The 6007-nt window shown below is 38.1% G+C and overlaps 1 long non-coding RNA gene across 1 annotated transcript in view; it reads right to left on the reverse strand.

Annotated features, from left to right (window-relative positions):
• LOC107574925 (uncharacterized) overlaps positions 1-1715 on the reverse strand; it is a 5503-nt gene extending 3788 nt beyond the window's left edge. The window contains exon 1 of the long non-coding RNA XR_001607759.1: positions 1703-1715. This is a non-coding gene — a long non-coding RNA (uncharacterized lncRNA). The remainder of the gene's footprint in view (positions 1-1702) is intronic.
• Between the last annotated feature and the right edge of the window lie 4292 nt (positions 1716-6007).

The raw sequence follows: 6007 nt of genomic DNA on the forward strand, positions 1-6007 counted from the left end.
TTATATTAAAAGGCATAGTTCTAAAAAAAATAAAAATTCTGTGATCAATTTCCCACATACAGCCTCCTCTGCAAAAAAAAAAAAAGTCCAAATCACATCATGTAGAAACAGAACCTGTTGAATAGGTTTAAGAAGTTGTAACATTGCCGGAAAAGATCCACATTTATGCTATATGTGTGAATAAAGCCTTACTATTAACGGTTTGTGCTCGTTGTTCAACTGAGACTGCGCTACTGTCAGTCACGGAAGCCTTGCGGATTGCAAAAGCTGATTCCAAATCATCAGTTCTTATTCTGTTGGATCTATCTGCTGCTTTTGACACTCAATCATCAGATCCTCCTGTCTGGCCTCTCTTCACTGGGCATCACAGGGATTCCTCTTTGCTGGTTTGAATCCTATCTCACTGGTAGGTATTTCAGGGTGGCTTGGGGAGGGGAGGTATCCAAAGCACATCAACTTGTCACTGGGGTTCCTCAGGGATCAGTTATTGGACCCCTCCTCTTCTCCATATACGCAACATCACTGGGTCCCATCATACAGGCACATGGCTTCTCCTACCATTGCTATGCTGATGACACACAGCTCTATCTTTCATTTCAACCAGATGATCCAACGGTAGCTGCACGGATCTCAGGCTGCCTGGCGGACATCTCGGCATGGATGAAAGAATATCATATTCCTTCTCTTTCTAGCTTTTACTTATTTGAACAATGTCTAGAAACCTGGTATTACAAGCACTTCCTGTATCTGTTTGCCTCTTTAAGAAGAATCGCTTTATGTATCCCCCAATTGTAAGTCACTTTGGATAAAAGCGTCTGCAAAATGACTAAATGTAATGTAAATGTAAATGACATAAACATTATACAAACCAACCTTGACATCTGTGATATTTTCTAAGTCAAGAAAAAAAGAAATTACAATATAAGGTGTAGCGAATTTAGCTCACAACAGGAAATATGAATAATTAACCATAACTAATTATGATTAATTATTAATATTTTAGATCCACTGTAGATATTTAGCTGACCACTCAGGGTCAACCGTCTTGTCAATTCTAAGAACGTTAATTTCATGAGCTTAGAAACATGCTAATGTGTTGATCAAGTACTTCATGTCAGGAATATTAAGGTGGCCATTTACAGAGTGAACGGAGTCAGCTAGTCAAAAAAAAAAAGTAGTCATCAGCATGTGTTACATTTTGGATGGTCACCAGCATGGGTTGGCTGCTAGTGTCTCCTCCTTTAAATTAGCTTAAAGCGATAGATATGTCAAAAATGTAATTCTGTCAGCATTTACTTTTTCTCATGCCATTTTAAACCTGTAAGACTTTCATTAATCTTCAAACACAAATAAAGATATATTTAATACAACTGACAGATTTCTGTCCCTCCATTGAAAGACCATTCCACCAAAATTGTCATCTCAAAAAGTTCATAAAGACAGTGTAAAGCCCTATTCGGACGGTAATTGTTTCTCATGAGGACGTAAGGGATTTTCACCATTTACAGGGGGTAGTTGGTGATTTTAATGCCGTCCGGATCCAGGATGTCTGTGTTTTTCTCTCACCACCCCCGTAAAAATCCCCGGCCAAATTACCTACTGTTTTTTGACAAACACCAAGGTCGTGTGGTAATTTTATTGTCGTACGAATCCACATCTGAGTTTACGAGAAGAATCGATTCAAAATGCAGTGTTTAAACACTTTTTGAGCACTCCCGAACACCGTAAGGTAACGTTGTAGCCTACTTCAGTATAATTTTTTCATACATATTTAGCCTATTTCTGAAATGCTGGTAAGTATTTAAAATAACAATTACTTAACTGCTCCACCACAGTCACTGGGAGCAGAAAGAGAAGAAAAGCACATAAACATTTGAAATGGGTCTTTATTGTGGCAGCAGCAGGTATGCAATACAATTTTAAAATGTGAATTATAAACAGATTTATATTGCATATAATTACATACAACTATAGCTCGTCTATTTTCTTAATTTTAAACAGGAGATTTAAATAATCAAATAATAAATATGATTATATATTATAAAATATGCTTGGAATAATAAGAATACATTTTACATAATAGTATTTTTAAATTCATTTTACACAATAATAAGAATACATTTGTAAATAAAATTAATTTTATTTACAGCAGACAATCATGTGACTGGCCACGTGAACAGCACGTTCCCGGGTTCGTAGGATCACAGAACTCACTCCTCCACTGTGAATAAATCGCCATCCGAATCCATGAGTTTTATCACTGAGGTGATATGTAAATTTATTTTTACAGACGTCCATATGAGAAACAATTACCGTCCGAATCGGGCTTATGTCTTCTAAAGTGATACAATGACTTTATATAATGAACAGATTCATTTAGTTGTAACTTTATTCACATATAAACATGTAGTAGCTACATCAAAAACAGAAACTCACGTGTTTCCTTGACATTTGAGAACTAATGAGGTTTCCCAAAGAAAATATATTTACATTAATATTGCAATATTGAATAATACATATTAAATGCTTTTCATTTACTGAAAAATATGCTTGCTTAAACGATGTAATGTATATCATTGTATATTCAATAGTACACTTCATGATATATAGATATACATAAAATATGGTATTTGTCATGATACAGAAGAGGACCTCATGGAGACAGACAGGTAAGTTTTTACTGACATCTTAAAGCAGAGTGAAGAAGATTTGATGACAACAGGTAAGCAAACACTCTATATCCCAAACGTCCCATTCATCTCTAGGAAGAAGCCACAAAGCTGATAGGATGAAAACTGTTAAGACAGCAAACTAGCATAGAGTCCAGATAAGTGAGCTGAGGTGGGAACAAAGTGTAAGCCCAACTTTAATTCAGCATAGAGGAGACCAGACAATGTGTGAGTGCTTGATGCTGGCTTATAAAGACCCACTGATGAAGCTAATGGCAGACAAGTGCTGTGATTGTAGACTGTGAGCAGCTGTGAGCCAGGGAGGATTCTGGGAAATGTAGTGTGCTGAGGTGACTGGTCTTGTGACAGGCATAATGACAGAAGCTGGTGAACTTGTGACAGAACTGTGTGTATAAATGTATTTGAACATATGTGTACTATATGAACATATATGTGCTATACATGTACACAGTTATGAGGAAAATATGATTTGTGACATCTTAGTATATAGCAATACATGATCCATATATATATTGCAGTATATTAAATAATATAAGCTCTAGTTTCCCAAATATGGAAATGTATTGTTTAATATATTTCATTATATTTTCCAGTATATTTCCACTTTTTTGTTTTGTTTTAAGGGTTGTTCTCACGTGTTACACAAGCATGTTTGAGCTTCCACCAGATCCAGTGAAATTTGATTAGTAAAACAGCCTAAATGAATCTGTTCAGATAAAACGATCATCTTTTTAGCAGACCACTAACTTTGAAGCATCACATTTTTGGTGAAATGGACTTTCAATGGAGGGAAAGAAATATTTCAGGTTGCATTACAAATATCATAATTTGTGCTTGAAAGTTGAATGAAAGTCTTGGTTTGGAACGACATGAGAGTGAGTAATTGATTATGGAATTGTGATTTTTTTTTGAGCGAAATAACAGGTAACACTTTATTTTAAGGTGTCCTTGTTACACATGTTACATGTACTTACTGTTATGTTAACAATAGACCTAAATTCTGCATAATTACATGCAAGTAACCCTAAGACAAACCCTTATCATAACCCTAACCATATAGTAAGTGCATGTAGTTAATTACAGTTTTTTAAAATTGCTTAGACACTAAATGTCACGACACACACACTGGGAGCACAAGAACGAGCGCGGAGACGAGGAATAAAGTACATTTCAAAGATTTAATAAACAAAAGCTGGGAATACAGAGACACGGGATACACTGAGGACACGAAATGACATTCGACAGCGGACAGGAAACAAGGGGCAAAACACACTTTGGCTGTGTCCGAAATCGCCCCCTATACCCTCATTCACTATTCCCTACATTAGGTCACTAATTCAGTTCACTAGAAGGAGTGAATGAAAACGAGTAGTGAATACGGACACTGAGTGCACCGGAAGGAATGCCGCTTTTGCATAGTTTGTGCTTGCTGTTTATTAATCATTTGAAACTAGCAAACTAGCAGCTCCAGTAGTACGATTAAAGGATTTATCTTGAACTCTGTCACGGAAATTATGTATAAACCCTAATCAAACAATGTAATAATCAATTTACAATGAATTTATACCCGTGTTGTACATTATGCTGTACGCCATGGATGAGCGGGGATTGATTATTCAGCTGCAGGCACCATCTTCTGGCGAGATGCGGGAATTCATTCGGCGCGTGACTCTCACGGTGCATTATGGGTATTCTCTAGCCGTTGAGCGTGCACCAGCTGTACACTCGTTTTTGCAGTGCATTGTGGGATTGAATGAGTGCACTCGAGAATGTCCACTATGGTTTCGGACACCACTAAAAATGGCTGTTCCCTCAAATAGTGCCCTATTTAAGGGTATAGGGGGCGATTTCAGACACAGCCTCTATATAAACAGAAACTAATGGGACACACCTGGGATCAATAGAACTAAATGGGAATAGAAACAGGAAAAAACTAATATGGGCATGGGGGAGGAAAACACAACACAAGACATGGAACAAAGTCTGACACTAAAGCAGGGTGCGAACTACGGGGGAGCTAGGGGGAGCTCGGCTCCCCTTAATAAGACATGGGCTCCCCTGAAAACGGGATTTGTGAAATTTGGGGGAGTTAAAAAAATACTGACAATGTGTTATTTTGACGTGCAATTTCAGTTTTGTGTAGTGTGATTATCGTGGATTATTATGTGTAAAATTGCAAAAATATCATTAATTCATGCATGACGGCGATTTAAACCTAATTCATTTCAATAAAGATAACTATACATACTATTCTTGTCATGAGCATCAAGGTGTGGGGGGCGCTGCGGTGCAAATTCCACTCATGTTTAATACGTTAACTGAAAGATTCGTAGAAAAAATATAAACGTTGGACTCTGTGGTCGATTCTGTGTTAAGGTAAGGCATGTTATTCGCAATTATGTGTTGTGGCTGGGTTGTTATAGGTCTGCGTGACTCTCGATGTCTTAGGCCTAATTGAACGGAGGAATTATGGTATTCTTCTGTAGCCTGACGACCAGTAATATTAACCGTTGTTCATGTGAACTCAAAGACAGCCTGATGCTTTGTTTCTAGACTATTTGTGGGTGGCTGTTTGTTGTTTCACCTATCAATTCGTGTTGATAAAGTATAATAGGGTAAATCCTGTATAGTGATTTATCCTATATAGCACTTGCATAAAGCAAGTAGTGCATACACTTGTAGCCGTTATGTATCTTTGTAAGTCATTGTAAGCCCCGTTATAAAAAAAACAACAACAAGTGGGCTCCCCCAAAGTCCACGGTATAGTTCGAACACTGACTAAAAGTGATACTTGAGACCCACTTAGTGGAACCATTCACTCATATACCAACTCTTTAGACCAAGTCTGCAAAACTACATGCAAATTACATGTTTTAAACTCTGTTTGATATTGTAAAACAAACTTTTTGCTCATTTCTAAACACAGTTCTCTACATTACAGACATCATTCGAAACGTCTCGGGTTACTTATGTAACCATGGTTCCCTGAGTAGGGAACGAGACACTGCGTCCTCTAGGGGTCGCTATGGGGAACGCCTCGTCGTGACTCGTATCAGAAGCATACATTGAAAAACACCAACTCGTTGGCCGGCGACAGCCATGACGTCACTACTGGTGCGACTACAGTATAAATCGGTGCCGGGAGCTACACATCATTCACTTCTTCGTCTGAAGCTTGCGTCCGCAGCATGGCAAGAAACCTAGAGGACGCAGTGTCTCGTTCCCTACTCAGGGAACCATGGTTACATAAGTAACCCGAGACGTTCCCTTTCATGGGAACTTCGAACTGCGTCCTCTAGGGGTCGCTATGGGGAACG

Source organism: Sinocyclocheilus grahami, unplaced genomic scaffold, assembly GCF_001515645.1.
Source record: "Sinocyclocheilus grahami isolate Dianchi unplaced genomic scaffold, SAMN03320097.WGS_v1.1 scaffold2391.1, whole genome shotgun sequence".
Taxonomy (NCBI): Eukaryota; Metazoa; Chordata; class Actinopteri; order Cypriniformes; family Cyprinidae; genus Sinocyclocheilus; species Sinocyclocheilus grahami.